The sequence below is a fragment of the Talpa occidentalis genome, unplaced genomic scaffold (assembly GCF_014898055.3).
Source record: "Talpa occidentalis isolate TD23 unplaced genomic scaffold, MPIMG_talOcc4v2.1 talOcc4.16, whole genome shotgun sequence".
NCBI lineage: Eukaryota > Metazoa > Chordata > Mammalia > Eulipotyphla > Talpidae > Talpa > Talpa occidentalis.
The window spans coordinates 54625230-54645109 of NW_023601653.1; the positions used below are offsets into that span (position 1 = coordinate 54625230).

At 38.0% G+C, this 19880-nt stretch overlaps 1 protein-coding gene and 1 long non-coding RNA gene across 3 annotated transcripts in view; one reads left to right on the forward strand and one right to left on the reverse strand.

Annotated features, from left to right (window-relative positions):
* Nucleotides 1–19880, forward strand: part of ST8SIA1 (ST8 alpha-N-acetyl-neuraminide alpha-2,8-sialyltransferase 1) — a 169167-nt gene that overhangs the window by 146427 nt on the left and 2860 nt on the right. The window lies entirely within an intron of this gene.
* LOC129145980 (uncharacterized) overlaps nt 1–19880 on the reverse strand; it is a 78507-nt gene that overhangs the window by 6118 nt on the left and 52509 nt on the right. Inside the window, exon 2 of the long non-coding RNA XR_008552249.1 lies at nt 14278–14378. This is a non-coding gene — a long non-coding RNA (uncharacterized LOC129145980). The remainder of the gene's footprint in view (nt 1–14277; nt 14379–19880) is intronic.

Consider the following 19880-nt stretch of genomic DNA (forward strand, 5'->3'; position numbering starts at 1 on the left):
AAGCAAACAGCTTCTATTTCAAGTCATGGTGCAGCAGACCTCTCCTGCTGTTCATGGTGCAGCAGACCTCTCCTGCTGTTCCCCTATTTCAAATAATCAGGAAGGTGCTAATATATTAATATCTTATTGATAGACGCACATTGTATGAATGCATCACATCCATCTCTCATTACTTTGAGGTTTTGCTTTGTCTATTCAGAGGGACAGACACATATTTTCCTGTATCTGTTTGCAATGGTTAGTAGGTGATAAGCATAAATCTCAATAAAAGAATATAATACAGCTCCATTGATTTCTGGGAACTTCCCCTCTTAGTTGTTTTGTAGTACAATCTGGATTTCTTCCCAGAAGAAATGGATTTACAGAAATTAAGTTATCTCCCATTGAATAATTTACCTTCCTTTTGTTTTTTTAATTAATTTATTATTATTCTTATTTTAATTTTATATATTTTTACATCATTTTTCATTTTTGCACAATGTATGCTTTTTCTTTTTTTTTTTTTAAAGATTTATTTATTTATTTATACAAGCACTGGGTACAGTCAGAAGCGCAGGAGGGTGAGAGAATTCACCAGAGCCAGAGCAGGGAACAGAACAGCCAGACTGATGAAATACACTGCTGAGGGGAGCAGCGGGCATGGCAGGAAAGGTCTGCGTGCCATGTGGGACCCTTGCCGGTGGCTGGGGATGGAACTGGGGCTGCAGAGGCTGCAGGCAGCCTCGCAGCCCAGCGCTCAACCACTGCACCACCAGCGGAGGCCCAATGTATGAATTTTCATCTTGGTTATATTCCCCATACGATTCCCACTCCCCCCTTGCTTTGATCCCACTCCCCCCCCCAATAGTGCATCTCTGGTTTATAGTGGCTTGTTGATTTTGATTTTTACTTTATTATAATTAGTCATTTCCTGGTCCTTTATTTAGGTTTTCTAAATTCCTGCTCTAAGTGAGACCATCTGATATTTTTCCTTTTCTTTCTGGCTTATTTTGCTGAGCTTCCATATGATCCAGTAATTCCAGAAGCAATACTCCTAGGTATTTACCCAAAGGACACAGAAACATTCATTCAAAAGGGCACCTGCACCCCTATGTTTATAGCAAAACTGTTTACAATAGCTAAGCTGTGGAAACAACCCAAATGCCCAAAAATAGATGACTGGATCAAGAAGATATGGTACATATACGCAATGGAATATTACTCAGCAATCAAAAGAGATAAGCTCATGCAATTTGCAGCAACATGGATGGAGCTGGAAGGGATCATGCTCAGCAAAATAAACCAGAGAGAAAATGGAAAATTACCTTCCTTTTGAATACACAATAGCTTTATATTTTTATGCCAAATTGTGACTCACTCTCTCTCTCTCTCCATACATATCTATACACATATATATCTGTATAAATCTAAATTCATGCATTTATTTTTATGTACACTGTTGTGTGTATATATATATATAGATATGTAATTATTAGTGTACCTTAATATGTCTTTTAAATGTTACTTGAATAATTATAAATTCCAGAAAATAATGCAAACTGTGCTCATAACTCAAATGATGTAAGATTGAGAAGTGCTATAATTGAGTTTCCATGTGTAGGAAGTGACAACTACGTCACAATTACTGCCTAGCTAAGAGTGACAGTGAGAGGCAATCACTGTGAGATGTCATTTGAGTTCAGAAGTGTTAAAGAAGAAAGTGTCTCTTAGAACCAATGACACACTTCCCACATGACAAGGAGAAAGAAAAGGCATTTGGAAGGAGGTTGAAGCCCAAGTCAGTGTGTTGCTGTGGAGAATGAATAAATTTTACTATATCCTAAAACTGGTCTTTCCCCCCTGAAGAATAAATCAGAGAGCTAAGGAAAGAAAACGCTCTTGAATTAAAGGAGTGAGTGAGAGCATGGCCTTTAAAACTTGTTCAGATACTTGTTAATCTGGACTCCCTTCAGGCCACTGTTTTTGCCCACTAGGAGACTCTAAACATAGAACATGTCAAATAAATATGATAGCCTGGGTTTTTAAAATGTTCCCTCAAGAAATATGTATAAAGCATGAATTGCCATATATCATACTGAACTTTGTGAGGAATATAAAAATTACTATGTTCTGTGCTCAGCTGATAAGAGATTTACACTTTGGTAAGGGAGAGAAAGCTTGAAAATACAGAGAGTCTTGAGACAAGTGTTGGAACACTAGGAGAATTATGAAATTTCTGAAGAGTAGTGAATGAGTTAAAAATTGCTTAGATGCATTAAAAATTTCTTTGGGAAGAAATGTCATAATCAGACATTATTTCAGGGGCTTCTCCTGCATGGGGTTGGAGGTGGGAGTGGGTAAAAGCAGAAGAGGTGGCATCTTGAGGATCCTGCTGGCTTCTCTCCTCTCACCTTCCTCTCCCTATTTCTCTTTGCTTCACAGATTTCCCATCTTTCTTTGTCTTCTTTCTTGGGGTAGTCCAGACTATAAAAACCTGGCAGTGATTCTAAGATACAGTCTTAAGCTTGTTAATGACATTCAGGACTAATGATGGAACCTACCCTCCATGCAGGGTAAATTCTGAGACATCTTTTCTCCTAGAGAAATAATTGCAGCCACCAACACAGCTCACTAATATAACTGGGTGTGCATAGTCCTCAAAATTAGGGAGGCTCAAAACAGCCAAGCAGGAGCAGAAATAAGCCTACAGAAGTATTGACCCCTGTCCTTCAGAAGTGACCTCCATCATGCACACTGTTCTTGCTCGCTTCCCACCCAGACTATATTCTGGTCTTACTTCCTGAGCTCCTAGACAACTCAAAGTTGTCAATCCATGTGGTGACCTTTTCTGAGAATCTAAAGGGTCCACTCAGTTCTGGCAACTGCAAAGGAAAAAAAATTCTCTGCTTTCCTCTTTGAGCTTTCCTTCTTAGGAAAGAAAGCAATGGAAATACAATTATTTAAAATATGCATTTGTTTATTTAAAATTTTTAATTTAAAAGAACCATTGAGGGGCCTCCCTGGTGGCCTAGGGGGTTAAGTCTCAGCGCTGTCACCACCACAGCTTGAGTTTGATTCCTGACCAGGAAGCTAACACACATGGTGCAGCAGACCTCTCCTGCTGTTCCCCTTAACAGTGTATTTCAGTAGATCCGCCTGTTCTGCTCCCCACTCTGTCTTTGGTGAATCCTCTCACCCTCCCCCACCTTTGGCCTACACCTCAGTTCTTCTACCCCAGCAAAAATAAGTAAGTAAAATCTTTAAAAAAATAAATAAATAATAGAACCATCGAACTTAAAAAAATTTCAAAACTGGACTCCCATATAACTTTTATGCAGTCAGTCATGACTGCTTGACTGAATTGCATTTATTTATCTTGTAATCATTATTATTATTACTGCTGAAATTTTTGAGAGTAAATTGCAAAAAAACAGATTCATATAACCCCAATCTTCAATGATATCCTCTAACAAGGATATTTTCTTATATTACCATAGTATAAAAATGACTTCAGAAACTTAATGTTGACATAATAGTGTAATGTAATATACGTTCTTATTTAAATTTTATCAATTATTCCATTAATGTCTTTTATAGCTTTTTTTTTTCCTGTTCCAGGATCACATATTGTATTTCATTGTCATGTCTATTTAGTTTCATTCAACCTAGGACAATTCTTCTGCCTTTCTTGATTTTTATACAGAAATATTTAAGGAGTTCAGGTCAATTGAATGTTTCTGAATTTGGGTTTGTTTAATTTCTCCACATGATTAAATTCAGTTAATGCATATTTGGCAGGAATAATACAAACTTTGAAAACATTATATCAAGAAGAAAAAAACATATCAAGTAATACAGAGTGCCTATTTCCCCACCAACTGAGTATACTGTCAAGCTTTTCAATTTACTGTCCATGAGATAGGTGAGAAATGATATCTTAGTCATTTTTTTAAAGATTTATTTATTTATTTATTTATACAAGCACTGGGTACAGTCAGAAGCGCGAAAGGGTGAGAGAATTTACAAGAGCCAGAGCGAGGAACAGAACAGGCAGACTGACGAAATACACTGCTGAGGGGAGCAGCGGGCGTGGCAGGAGAGGTCTGTCATACCATGTGGGACCCTCACCGGTGTCCGGGGATTGAACCGGCACTGCAGAGGCTGCAGGCAACTTTGCAGCCCAGTGCTCAACCTCTGAGCCACCAGGGGAGCCCCAGTATCTTAATCATTTTTTAAAAAATAACATTTATTGGAATGTAATTCAAAGGTAGTAACAAGAATCTATTTCATGTGGTGAACATGATGGATTTTGACAAACTGTCTAAGATAGAGACTAGATCCTTCACACTAAGAACTTTATTCCCCTTCTCAGTAAATCCCCCCAAATCCTGGTACCAGGCAGTCACTGACTCACTTTCTGACACTACAGGTTAGATTTCTATGCTTTTGAATTTCCTATAAATGGACTCATAAAATCTGTACACATTTGTATTTGGAAGGATAAGGATACTTGTGGTATCCTTATAGTATATTAGAGAAAGGAAATGAAATGTGTTATTTTTATTATAGCCCTATTTGTATCCATAGGGTAGATGGTGTGAATGCACATAGATTTTAATTAAAATATACTCTCCACTTTGAATTTTTTTATTGGTCTTCTTACTATGTCAGTCTACTAAGCCCTCAAAGGATGGCAGAATTATAGTTCTGTAGGAATCTCGAGAGGTCAGTTTTTCTACACTTTGATAACCTTTTATTTAAAAATGTATGCACTATTTCATAACATTACTATCAAATAACTGCTATAAACCTCTGGGGCAAGAAATCTGTATCTTCCAAAGAAATTACTCTCCATTCTAGAGAAATCTGTCTCCGTTGGTATATAGGGATCAGCGGTTAGTTCTTCAGAAAGAAGTGACAAAGTAGAAGGTTTAATTCTTCTTTTCCAAAAAATGCATTTTGAACAAGTGTTAGAAGGGTTGTGTTGGGGGAAGAAGAAGGAAAGATTGATCTTATTTATTGCATTTTCTTCTCTCAAGAAGTCCCTGAGTTTTTGATTTGTCAGGGGACACATTGTATTAATGATTTTATCAAGTAGTTGGTCCTAGTCCATCTTAATTTTTCACTGTGTCATAGGTGTCTTTTCCAAGTTTCAGGAGGAAAAAAAAAAAGAAACTTTATATCTTTGAAACTTCATTTAGCACTGACTTCATTTGATTTTGCTTTTAGCAACCTCTGAGAGTACATGCTGTACAAACTGAGCTGAGGCAATAAAGCAAAATCATCTTGATTGAAACATTTCATAACCTCTCCAAAGCATCCCTACAATACTTCAGATTCATAGCTCGGCTTCTCGGTAACCATGAATCAATACAAGTGTGAGATCCCAAAGAAGAAATTCAATTACTTTTTAGTACTAAAGAGAAACACCCACAGGTGGGTATAAAACAGTTTCCAAAATTGAATCACTTCTGCATAAAGTGTGTCTCTGAATCAACAGCTAGCTGAAAAAATAAAATTCAGATATTCAAAGTCAGTAATACTTTGGTTCAGTTGCCTTTTGATATGGTACATTTTGCGATTAAGAGGAACAGACACACACAGAAAGAACATGAGGGAGGAAGTGCACTTAGCAGGTAGTGGAGGTGTCAAAAAGAGGGTTTATTTAGCCGCTGATGGGACAACATAAAAAATAAATAACTTTAGCATGAAAAACTCAAAATAATTTTGTGATATTTCTAGTAATTTTGCATTTTTTAAATATTTTAATTTTATATATTTTGACATCATTTTTCATTTTTGCACAATGTATGCATTTTCATCTTGGTTATAGTCACCATACAATTCCCACTCCCTTTATTTTGACCTTAATTCTTCCTCACATTCCCCGCCCTTGCTCCCTCATAGTGTGTATCTGGTTTATAGTTGCTTGTTGATTTTGATTTTTACTTTATTATAATTAGTCTTTTTCCTGGTCCCTTATTTAGGTTTTCTAAATTCCTGCTATGAGTGAGACCATCCAGTATTTTTCTTTTTCTTTCTGGCTTATTTTGCTGAGCATGATCCCTTCCAGCTCCATCCATGTTGCTGCAAATTGCATGAGTTTATCTTTTTTGATTACTGAGTAATATTCCATTGTGTTTATGTACCACATCTTCTTGATCCAGTCATCTATTTTTGGGCATTTGGGTTGTTTCCATAGCTTAGCTATTGTAAATAGTGCTGCTATAAACATAGGGGTGCCCTTTTGAATGAATGTTTCTGTGTCTTTTGGGTAAATACCTAGGAGCGGAATTGCTGGATCTTATGGAATCTCCATCTTTAGCAGATTGAGGAATCATCATACAGCTCTCCATAGTGGTTGGACCAGTTTGCACTCCCACCAGCAGTGCAGGAGAGTTCCTTTTTCTCCACATCCTCGCCAACATTTGTTGTTGCTAGTTTTTTTAATATGTGCCATTCTCACTGGTGTGAGATGGTATCTCATGGTAGTTTTGATTTGCATATCCCTGATTATAAGTGATGTTGAACATTTTTTCATATGCCTGTTGGCCATTTGCATTTCCTCTTTGGAGAAGTTTGTTTTTAGCTCTTCTGTCCATTTTTTGACTGGGTTGTTTACTTTGTTTTTGTTGAGTCTTGTAAGCTCTTTGTAGATTTTTGTGATCAGTCCTTTATCATTAGTGTTGTGTGCAAAAATTTTCTCCCAATCCGTGGAGTGTCTCTTTGTTTTTGTTATTGACTCTTTTGCCGTACAGAAGCTCTTTAATTTGATGCAGTCCCAGCTGTTTATCTTTGCCTTCACTATCACTGCTTTGGGTGATGTGTCTTTAAAGATGTTACTGAGGTGTATGTCATGTAGTGTTTTGCCTATATTTCCTTCTATGTATTTTATAGTTTCAGGTCTTATGTCTAGTTCTTTAATCCATTTTGAGTTGGTTTTTGTGCATGGTGTGAGGTAGTAGTCAAGCTTTATTCATTTGCATGTAGTGACCCAGTTTTCCCAGCACGATTTATTGAATAAACTTTCTTTGCTCTATTGTATATTCTTTGTTCCATTGTCAAAGATTAGTTGACCATAAATCTGTGGGTTTATTTCTGTATTTTCTATTCAGTTTCATTGGTCCATGTGTCTGTTCTTGTTCCAATACCATGAAGTTTTGATTATTATAGCTTTGTAGTATAGCTTGAAGTCTGGGAGTGTGATACCTCCATTCCCTGATTTTTTTTTTTCAGGAGAACTTTGGCTATTTGGGGTTTTTGGTGGCTCCATATGAATTTCATCAATATTTGTTCTATTTCTTTGAAGAATGTATTGAAATTTTTATTAGAATAGCATTAAATCTGTAAATTGCTTTTGGTAGGATGGCCATTTTAATAATGTTAATTCTTCCAATCCATGAGTAGGGGATGTCTTTCCATTTCTTTGTGTTTTCTTCAATTTCTTTTAACAGTGTTTTATAGTTTCTTTGTATGGTCCTTTACCTCTTTTGTTAGGTTTCTTCCCAAGTATTTGATTTTTTTTTGTTTCAATAATAAAAGGGATGGTTTTCTTGATTTCTTCTTGTTCAGATTGATTGTGCATAGGAAGGCTACTGATTTTTGTGTGTTGACTTTGTATCCTGCTACTTTACTAAACTGATTGATTAGTTGAATTAGTTTTTCCGTGGAATTTTGGGAGTTCTCTACGTATACTATCATATCATCTGCAAAGAGTGATAGTTTGACTTCTTCCTTGCCTCTTTGGATTCCTTGTATATTTTTCTCTTGTCTTACTGATCTAGCTAGGACTTCCAGTATTATATTGAAAAGCAGTGGTGAGTATGGATATCCTTATCTTGTTCCAGATCTTAATGGAAATGCTTTCAACTTTTCTCCATTGAGAATGATATTGGCTATGGGCTTGTCATATATGGCCTTTATGATGTTGAGGTGTGTTCCTTGTATCCCAAGAATTTCAAGGGCCTTTATCATAAATGGGTATTGTACTTTGTCAAATGCTTTCTCAGCATCTATTGATATTATCATATGGTTTTTATATTTCCCTTTGTTGATGCGTTGTAGGAATTTGTCCATCTCCTCTAGATTGTTGAACTTGTTTGCATATAACTGTTCATGGTAGGTTCTGATTATTGTTTTGATTTTGATTTCTGCTTGTTTATTGTGATTTCTCCTCTTTTATTTGTGATCCTATTTATTTGTGATTTCTCCCATTTTTCCTTTGTGAGCCTGGCTAGGGGTTTGTCTATTTATTTTTCCGAAGAATCAATGTTTGGTTTCATCTTTTGGATTGATTTTTTAGTTTCGATTTTATTTTTTTTTTTTAGTTTTGATTTTCTGCTCTGATTTTTATTATTTCCTTTCTTCTACTGGTTTTGGGGTTTTTTTGTTGTTCTTTTTCTAGTTCTTTGAGATGTGAGATTAGGTTGTTTCTTTGAGTTCTTTCTTGTTTCTTTCTTTTTTTTTTTTTTATTTATTTATTTTATTTATTTAATAGAGGCATGTTTTATTATTTATTTATTTGTTTGTTTTTTTGTTTATACATGCACTGGGTACAGTCAGAAGCGCGGGAGGGTGAGAGAATTCACCAGAGCCAGATCGGGGAGCAGAGCAGGCAGAAGGACTGAAGTACACTGCTGAGGGGAGCAGCGGGCGGCAGGAGAGGGCTGCGTGCCATGCGGGACCCTCCTCCGGAGGCCGGGGAGCAGCCGGGGATCGAACCGGCGCTGCAGAGGCTGCGGGCAGCTTCGCAACCCAGCGCTCAACCACTGCGCCACCAGGGAGGCCCTCTTTCTTGTTTCTTGATGTGAGCCTGTATTGCTATATATTTTCCTCTTATTACTGCTTTTGCTGCATCCCATATATTTAGGAAATTGGTGTCCTCCTTGTTGTTCAACTCAAAGTATTTTTTAATTTCTTCTTTGATCTCCTTGTTAGTCCAGTGGTATTCCAGTAGTGTGGATTTCAATCTCCATGGGGTGTGAGGGCTCCTTGCCTTTTTTTTATGGTTTATTTCTAGTTTGATGGCTTCATGGTCAGAGAAGATGGTTGGTATGGTTTCAATCTTAGTGTATCTATTGATGTTTGTCTTATATCCCACTATGCAATCGATCCTGGAGAATGATCCATGTGCACTTGAAAATAATGTGTACTCAGATTTTTTTGGAGATGTAGAGATCTAGATGAGATCTAGATCCTTATTCAGAGCTTTAGTGTCCTTACTTATTTTTTGTCTTGTTGATTGCTCCATTGTTGATAGTGATGTGTTGAAGTCTCCTACTACATATGTCTTTTCTCTGATGTCTGTTTTCTGAGATGATAATAGTTGTCTGATATATTTTGGTGCTCTTTGATTTGGTGAGTATGTGTTAATGAGTGTTATGTCTTCTTGATGTATTGTCCTCTTGATTATAATGCAGTGAGCGTCTGGGTCTCTTTTTACCTTTTTTGTTTAAAATCTGTTTTATCTGATATAAGTATAGCTGTTCCTGCCTTCTTTTTTTGGTCCATTTGCATGTAGGATTGTTTCCCATCCTTTTACCTTCAGTCTATTTTTTTTTTTTGAGATTTATTTATTTATACAAGCACTGGGTACAGTCAGAAGCACGGAGGGTGAGAGAATTCACCAGAGCCAGAGTGGGGAGCAGAGCAGGCAGAAGGACCGAAGTACACTGCTGAGGGGAGCAGCGGGCGGCAGGAGAGGTCTGCACGCCATGTGGGACCCTCCTCCAGTGGCCTGGGAGCAGCCAGGGATCGAACCGGCGCAGCAGAGGCTGTGGGCAGCTTCACAACCCAGCGCTCAACAGCTGCGCCAGTCTATTTTTATCTTTTGTAGTTAAATGTGTTTCCTGGAGCAGCAAAAGTCTGGGTTTTGTTTTGTAATCCAGCCTGCAACTCTGTGTCTTTTTTTGAAGAGTTTAGTCCATTTACATTTAGAGTTAATATTGATACATTAGTGTCTATATTTGCCATTTTGTTTGTTTTTTGTGTGGTTTATTTTTTGTCTTGTTTTGTTCTTATTCATCCCTTTGTTGGTTCCAGCTTTAGGACTCCTTGTAGTATTTTTTGGAGTGGGGGTTTAGTCGTAATGAAATTCTGGAGTGTCTGTTTGTCTGGAAGGTCCTTATTCTTTCTTCATAGAGGAAGGAAAGCTTTGCAGATTAAAGTATTCTTGGCTGGCATTTGCTGTCTTTAGTTTGTTGACCTTGTCCCTCCACTCTCTCCTTGTCCATAGTGTTTCTTCGGAGAAATCTGATGTCAGCCTGATTGGTTTTCCTTTGTATCTTATCTGTTTCTTCCCTATTGTCAGCTTCATTATTTTTTCCTTGTCTTGGATTCTTGGGAGCTTTATTATTACGTGTCTTGCTGTATTTTTCCTTTCATCGTGGAAGTTTGGTGTTCTTGCTTCTTGTATGTCTATTTTCAGCTCCTTCTTCATGCTTGGAAAATTCTCTTCGATTATCTCCTTGAATATTTTCTCTGTTCCTATGTCTCTCTCCTCTCCTTCTGGGATTCCTATAACTCTTATATTTCCTTTCCTCATGGAGTCTGACAGTTCCCAAAGTCTTGCTTCATTCTTTTTCCTTTGTATTTCTCTTTCCTTTTCTGTTTTGGTTCATTTTATTTCTGTGTCTTTGACAGTACTTATCTGTTCTTCCATTTCATCTATTCTGCTTTCACTGCTTATCCCAGAGATCTTTAGCTCCTCCATTAATCCTTTGATCTCCTGCATTTCTTTCATTTCCCTCTTTAGGGACTCAATTTCATTCTTCCGGTTGTTGATTATTTTCCCCTTATCATTGTTTTCCTTTATTTTTTTAATCATGGCAATTTTATTTTTTTTAATTTTAAAGTTTTATTGAAGTATAATTTGACAAATAATAAACTGCACATATGTATAGTGTACAATTTGATAACTTTTAACATTTGTGTATATCTATTAAAACTATCACATAAGCAAGATAATAAAACCACTATCTTCAGCAGTTATCGTGGTGCTTTTGTAATCTGACCTTCATTCCTTAGGTAACTACTAATTTTTCTGTCACTACAAATTAATTTGTGCTTTCTAGAATTTTCTATAAATTGAAATACATACTCTGTGCTATTTTTAAAATATGCATTCTTTCACTAAGAACAATTATTTTGAAATTCATTGACATTGATATATACATATCTCATTTTTTCTTTTTTCTTTTTAAACAATTTGTGCTCCCCCCTCCCCCTCAGATTGAGTCCCCATAGAATTTCCTCCCCCAAGGCACCTGTGCACCATCACCACAGTCCTCTGTACACCTCCCTCCTTCCCTCTGATCGCTGTCCCTCCCCCTCCCCTGCAGTATGTCTCTGATTTATAATTGTCCGTTTTTGCTTTGTTGTGTTTTGTACTGTTATTATTTTTTTTACACTGATGTCTTATTTGGTTCCCCTATATTCCTGTTATAAGTGAAACCATCCAATATTTCTCTTTTTCCTTCTGGTTTATTTCACTGAGCATAGTTCCTTCTAGCTCCATCCACATTCCTGTGACCAGCATGAGTTCATCTTTTTTGATTGCTGAATAATATTCCATTGTGTATATATACCACATCTTCTTGATCCAGTCATCTATGTTTGGATATTTGGGGTGTTTCCATGTTTTACCTATTGTAAATAGTGCTGCAATAAACATAGGTGTTCAGGTGTTCTTTTGAATCAATGTTTTTGTGTCCTTTGAGTAGATCCCTAGTAGTGGAATTGCCAGGTTATATGGTAGCTCCATTTTTAGTAGACCGAGAAACTTCCAGACAGCTTTCCATAGTGGTTGGACCAGTTTGCACTCCCACCAGCAATGTAGGAGAGTTCCTTTTTCACCACATCCTCGCCAACATTTGTTGTTGCTTGTATTTTTTATATGTACCATTCTTACTGGTGTAAGGTGGTATCTCAGTGTGGTTTTCATTTGCATTTCCCTGATTATAAGGGGTGTTGAACATTTTTTCATATGCCTGTTGGCCATTTGCATTTTCTCTTTGAAGAAATGTCTTTTGAGTTCTTCTGCCCATTTCTTGACTGGATTGTTTATTCTGTTTTTGTTGAGCCATGTGAGTTCTTTGTAGATCTTTGTGATCAGTCCCTTATTAGTAGAATGGAGTGCTAAGATTTATTCCCAATCAGTGGGGTGTCTCTCTGTTGGTTAATGTCTCTTTTGCTGTACAGAAGCTTTTCAGTTTGATGGAATCCCAGGTGTTGATCTTTGCCTTCACTATCACTGCTTTGGGTGATGAGTCTTTGAAGATGTTTCTGAGATGTATGACTTGTAGTGTTTTACCTATATTTTCTTCTATGTATTTTATGGTTTCAGGTCTTATGTCCAGTTATTTTATCCATTTTGAGTTGATTTTTGTGCGTGGTGAGAGTAGTGGTTTAGTTTCATTTTTTTACATGTGGAGGTCCAGTTTTCCCAGCACCATTTGTTGAACAAACTGTCCATGTTCCATTGCATATTCTTTGCTCCTTTGTCGAAGATTTGTTGTTCATATAAGTGTGGCTTTATTTCTGGGCTCTCTATTCGGTTCCACTGGTCTCTGTGTTGTTTTTGTTCCAATACCAAACTGTTTTAATTATTATGGCATTGTAGTATAGCTTGAAGTTTGGAAGTGTGATACCGCCTTTCTCCTTTGTTTTCATCAGTAAGGCTTTGACTATTCATATTTTTTTGTGTTTCCATATGAATTTCATCAGTATTTGTCCTATTTCTTTGAAGAATGTCATTGAGATTTTTATTGGAATAGCACTGAATCCGTATATTGCTTTTGGGAGGATGGCCATTTTAATAATGTTAATTCTTCCAATCCATGAGCAAGGGATGTCTTTCCATTTCTTTGTGTCTTCTAACAGTGTTTTAGAATTTAACAATTTCTTCTAACAGTGTTTTATAATTTTCTTTGCATAGGTCTTTCACCTCTTTTGTTAGGTTTATTCCCAAATATTTGATTTTTTTTGTTTCAATAATAAAAGGGATGGTTTTCCTGATTTCTTCTTCTTCAGATTGACTGTTTGTGTATAGGAAGGCTACTGATTTTTGTTTGTTGATTTTGTATCCTGCTACTTTACTGAACTGGTTGATTATTTTGAGTAGTTTCTCTGTGGAGTTTTTAGGGTTCTCTATGTATATTATTATATCGTCTGCAAATAGTGATAGTTTTACTTCTTCTTTCCCTATTTGGATCCTTATGTGTCTTTCTCTTGTTTTATTGCCCTGGCTAGGACCTCCAGTATTTTATTGAAGAGCAGTGGTGAGAGAGGACATTCTCGTCTTGTTCCTGATCTTAAAAGGAAAGGCCTTCAGCTTTTTGCCATTAAGAATAATATTGGCAGTGGGTTTGTTGTATCTGGCTTTTATCATGGCAATTTTAAATTCTCTATCTGGAAGGCTCAGAAGTTCTTCCAAGTCACTGTTGTTGCAGTCTGGTGGGTGATTTTCTCATTCTGGTGTGTCTTTTCCCTGAGGACTTGCTTGGTTGCTTATAGTTTTTCTTCTCCCTGCTGCTTATTTTCTAACTTGTCCTATTTTGAGATACTGTTTTGTTGGTACTGGCTGGCATCTCTTTGGTGTGCTCCTTCTGGTATGTCAGAAACTGGTGGCCCAATCAAGGCCAATACTGTTATGCCATAATTCCAGTAGGGCATGGTACTAAGGATATGTTGATGGGTGCTGTCCCTGGAAATCCACCACCTCTGTATTTATTTAATACCAGAGGTGGGTCTTGAGGTCCCTCAGACTGCCCTGGCAGTTGCTGGATCACCCCTGGGCACCTAATTGTTGGATCCCCTTCTGGGTTCAACTCAAGGCCAAATGTGGGGCCTGGCTTGTGCACGCTTTTTGGCTCACCTCTGACTGTGGGGATAGCCCTTTTTCAGTTCCACACAGTTTTGGTGACATCTGGACTCAAAGCTCCCAGTCTTAAGGATGGCTTGTCTGGGAAGCACTTCCCTGCTCCCTTAGACTGCCCCAGTGGTGGCTGGATCCCCCTCTGGGCTCCCACTGGCAGCCAGTGGTGGGGCCTGGCTTATGTGGGCTTTCAGCTCACCTCTGACTGTGGGGACAGCCCTTTCCCAGTTCCACACAGTTTTGGTGAGGTCCCAACGCAAAGCTCCCTGTCTTAGATATAGTGCTACTAGGAAGCACTTCACTTTGCCCTTGGTCTGCCATGGTGGTGGCTGGAATACCCTCTGGGTTCCCAATACCTGGATCTCCCTCTGGGTTCCAACCAGCAGCCAGTGGAAGGGCCTGGTTTGTGCGGGATTTCCACTTACCTCTGACTATGGGGGCAGCCCTTTCTCAGTTCCACACAGCTTTGCTGAGGTCCGGAGGTAGAGCTCCTTGTCTTAAATATGGAGCATCTGGAGGCACTTCCCTGTAATTTTGCATTATTAATTTAAAAGCTGCTAATTAAATTTCTTATTAAAGACTCAATAATTTATAAAGTGATTCATTAGATAATTTCAGTAACAATTTTCAAGATCCACCTTCTATTGAACACACACACACACACACACACACACTCATTAAATAGCAAAGAGTGTTGCAGTAGACTTTGACTGTCAGGGTCATGGTATTGAAACATTTGCCTCGGTAATTTTACCAACATCATTGAGGTATAATTGACATAGAATAAACTACACAAATTTGAAGCCTGCATTTGGCATATGCACCCACCTGTGAAACCATCAATCAAAATCAACATGAAATTGTTGTCGGAGATGCAGGGTCCTGCTGCCTATCACTACAGAAGCCAATGAGCAGAGACAGAAACTCAATCAATAGGATGTGCATTTGTTTAGGTAGAGATCTGAGAATGGTGGCCATATTACAAAGAAGAAACCATTCTAACATCTCATCTCTTGCTGGCTGTTTTATAATGAGTTGAACATAACAGTCATAAATGAATCAGGTAATCAGAACAGCCTGTCACAGTTGATGTTCCTGGTGTTCACACATTTATCTCCCAGAACTTGTTATCAGCTTCCTGGTTATTTTGACCCTGGTACATCTGATGGCGTCAATGTCTAGCATCAGGGCAGGATTCTTAGTTTAAAGCAAGAGTTTTAATTTAAAGAAAGCAGATGGTGGAGGTGGAAGAGGGTCCAGAGGGAGGGAGGGAGGAGCACAGGGGACTGAGGTGATGGTGCAGGGGTACATCGGTGAAGGAAACTCTATGGGAACTACACCTGGGGAGTGGGGGGGAGCAAAGATTGTTTAAAAATGAACAATGGTGTAAAAAATAAAAAAGGGCAAATAAATAAATATTATGCTCTTCAGTCATTATAAAAAAAAAAGAAATAAAACAGATCATTAGTCATAGAGTATGTATGTGCAGCCCATGTCCTGTGTGGGTGCACAGATTCCTATACTAGCTGTGGTGCATTTCCCTTTGTCCTCTATCAAAATGACATCTAGAAAATTCCTTGTGCACCTTTGTTTTTGTCTTTGTGCCTCTTCCCACCTCCTTCCTAACCCCAGGCAACCACAGATATGTACTCTGTCATTATAGAGAAGCTTACATTTTTAAAGAACTTTGTATAACTTTTCTTTTTCTATTGAGGTGATATTAGTTTACAAAATAGTATGTGATTCAGACTTCAGGTATATGTTATCACACCACACCCACCACCAAGACAACCATAATCCTCTACCATAGTCCACTGGGCACTCTCCCCATTTTACTCTCTACCCTCTCCCTTCCCCTCTGGTAGCCTCAATTATACAGTCAGATTTTTAAGACAAATAGTGCAATTTAACCATGGCCACATATCTGTGTTCAGCTGAGAATTTACCCCATTAGTGGGGACAATTGAACAGTCTCAGAGCTGTCTTAACAAATCCCTCTATAGCTGTACTCTTTGGCCTGAGGATGTATTGTTCTTCTACACTCATACAGCAACTCATGTTCACATTCAAGATGAGGACCAACCCTTCATTGTAGAAAATGGGGAAACCTCTGATGCCCCCGCCCCCCGCAAATGGAAGTAGCACCTCCACACCTCCATTATTCTATATTGCCTCCCAGGGACATTTTGTATTTGACTTATGGCTACTTGATACTAAATTTGTCTATTAAAAAGAAAATCCGTCTCCCTGAAATAGAATTCTCTCTATGAAAGCAGATAAAGTGTATATTTCACAGTCTTTAATAAGAGTTTATTTCCTGTCTGGCCCCTTGTAAGTGCTCAATAAAACATATTAGATGTGTCTTTTCTGCCTCTGGCCTGGGAGCTACTGCTACTTGAAATATAAAAAAGTAAGAAAAATAAACTTGTAAAAAATTGATACTGCAAGTGCTCCATGTTCACTGATACCTCCTCTCCTCACAACTTCACAGCCTGTGCTACCTGGGAGCCTTTCCTGCCAGTTTCTACATCTGTTGCTTCTCATGTCCTATTCCAGGTATGTCTTATCCTGGCACCAGAGGTCACCATCAAACCTTTCCCTGTATCAAAACCACAGGAAAAAGAAAAATAACCTTTCTCTAAGTTTAGTATATCTGTGAACTATCACTACACATCATTGTTTGTTTACATCCCACATCTTGCCACAAAATCCCAGGCAATCTTTCTTCACAGTCATGTACTGCAAACATCTTTTCATTTCCTCAGCTGCCCAGTCTGTTCAGATCAAGCTTTTTGAAAAGTCCCTTAACTGTTGTACTTGCTTTCATGTTCTTTTTGCTTTAGTTCTTTTCATATATGGCTCTTAGATAACATTCCTAAGTTGTTAATGTTCTTTTTTAAACACTTGAATGACTTCCTAGGAAAGGGTGCAAATTAGCAGTCTATGTTCTAATAAGATGAGGTATATTATATGTGTATATATATATATATATATATATATATATGAATATGCAAGTAAGTGTACATGTATATGTATGTTTGTGTGTTTGTTTGGCTCACTCTGATTTTAAGACAAATATTCTAGCCACTGTTAAATAACCAAGGGGTTTTATATCAAAATCAGAATTTCTGATTTCTCAGGAAACCTAAAAGATCTGCAAACTCTGGCCCAGGATCTCATGAGACAAGAATAGCTGAGTATTGACTGCCCTCTAAAGGCAGAGTAAATACACTCCAGTTTGCCAGAGTCTCCAGCACTCCCTATTGTGCCAGATGCAGGGACCAGATGTAATTTGTGATTTATGGTCATAGTTGTGCCACACTTTCTTTGAGTGGGGAACTATTTATCCTGATATGTCTTTCAATCCCAGGAAAACAAAATCTAGCCTGGAAAGCTATATATTTAAATTATAAATGAAAGATACCATATTTGCTTAAGAAAATGAAGATAATTTCTAAGTATTCAATATGAAAAAAAATATATATATATATACATGTCTATGTGTACAGTTGACCCCCTTCACTCACTTACATTATTTACTCAGCCTCTGTAGGGGTCAGAATTTCTGAACCCAAAATGAGAATAGATTCTCATTCTGGCACCTGGGAGTGTTCCTAGCAGAGACTCAGTTTGATCATTTAACTTCATCTTCTGCTGCTCTTACTCCAACTTCAATAGAAGTTGCTAGAACTGAACTTCCTAGGCACTGTCCTCTAGACCTAAATTATTTCCTCCAGTCCCACCCCGTCTTTTCCCAATTCCAGTCTACCTTCACTTTGTCTGTGAGAAACCTTCCATCTTTAAACCCCTGATCAAAGCCCCAGTCTCTAGGAACCATTACTAATCTATCAGATGTGCTTTCTCTGCTAGGTCTACCTCACTGCAATGCCTAGATTATGCTTAAGTTTTTAGTGTCCCCCTGAGGGATTACAGCTAAGGTTCTGGGAAGGCCCAGAGATATAAATAATACTCTAAGAAATGGAGGAGAATGAAGAGAACTTATTTATCAGGACATTTCACAGAAGATATAAACAGAAGCTATAAATTCTGATGTTTAGGATTTATTTCTCAGGGCATTTTATCCATACATGTCTTCATACACACCCCTAGACTCTTGCACAAAGACAACCATGAGGAATGTCACATAGTGATTAAGAGCACGAGCTTTCAAGTTAATCAAATTTACCACTGACTGTGATATCTTAGCTAAGTGTATTCTTAAGTAAATTACTTAATCCCATTGAGAGTGTTTCTTTTCACTAAAAAAAAAAATATGAGTTTAATAATATCTTTCATAATGTTGTGGAGTGGATTGAATAAGGAAATGCTCACAGGACACTTAGCGTGATGTCTGGTATGTAACAATGGTATCTGTTGTGATGGGGGGAATATTTTAAAAACATTAATATACTTTCATCTTGCTTCCCAAATGTTCTCACTATAAAGACTAAAATCCTGAAAGCCTCAGAGAAGAGAAAAGGAAGGAGAATGACTGGGGATAGGGAGAAAGAGAGGGGAAGGGGTGATGGAGAGAGAAGTGGGCGAAGGAAGGCAGGACTGGAAAGGAAGCAGGCTTTCTGGTAGACCTCTCTGGCAGGCAGCCTCCATGAGCAACAGGGCGACCCTGGCTTGAGCTCCTAACCCTGTGAGTGGCCGTCAGCTCAGCCTTCAGGTGCCTCCAGCCCTCTTTGCCACAAGACTCCAAATGAAAATTGCTCAGCCAATCCCAGTAAAACCATGAGACCATAAGAATTATTTTTTTCAATTTTTTATTTTTTTACATCGCTGTTCATTTTTAAACAATGTTCGCTTCCCTCCACCCCCCTCAGGTGTCGTCCCCATAGAGTTTCCTTCACCAATGCCCCCGTGCACCATCACCTCAGTCCACTGTGCTCCTCCCTCCCTCCCTCTGATCCCTCTCCTGCCTCCTCCCCTGCAGGATGTCTCTGGTTTATAATTGTCTGTTTTTGCTTTGTTGTGTTTTGTACTGTTATTATTTTTTTTTACACTGATGTCTTATTTGGTTCCCCTATATTCCTGCTGTAAGTAAAACCATCCAATATTTTTCTTTTTCCTTCTGGCTTATTTCACTGAGACCATGAAAATTAATACACTGTTGTTGTAAGACTGCACTTAGGAGTGGTTTGTTATTCAGCAAACAGATAATAAAGTGAAAATTGGTACCTGTAGATGAGGTGTTTTTATAACAAAAACCTAAAACATGTAAAATTGACTTTGGCGCTAGACAATGAGCAGAAGCTGAAAGTCTATAAGGAAACTGTTATCAAACTCTTCAAGAACAATCAGGGAGTTATTATTGGAGGCAGGATGGAAGAGGACTTGAGTTGTGGCTGGCAAAACAATTAGCAACACTAACCCCTGAGTAAGAGTGGAAAATAGACAAGTATTTAACCATCATGTGACTTAACTAGGGAGATTCCAGGCAGAATGTAGAAGTGATGACAGGCTTCTATTGGCTACAATAAAATAGAAGAGGGACTTGAATTAAGAATCAACTGATTTTAGTAGAGATAAGGAGGATCCTGTACAGTTTTTGTAGCCAGCTAAAAACTCTCCAAGTTAAGAAATGATCTGGGGGCAAAAATCTTGCCCATGGAAATCCTGTAAAACATGGTTCAGAGTAGAGATGAAGGCAAGGGTGTGCCCAGAGATTCTGTGCTGACACCTCAGAAAGATTAAGACAGTAGACTTTTAAGAATCTGAAGGGTGTGTCTCTCAGATCTTATCTGCAAGATTAAAAGGAATATAAGAATCTTAAAGCCATCATCATTAAGCACCCCTTTTCTCATTCCAAAGAAAAATGTGGTCAATCTCACTGAAGATATTTATGGGTGTAGCTTTTGTGTCCTGAGGGAACACCCTTTATAATCACAGAAAACCCAGGCTTTTTTTTTAAAAAGCATTTGTTGGCCGACTTTCTGGCTGAGAAATCAGTTTGCTATTAAGAGTACTATTTCTTTTTATATTAGTATGTCCATAACAGTATTATTCACAGTAGCCAAGACAT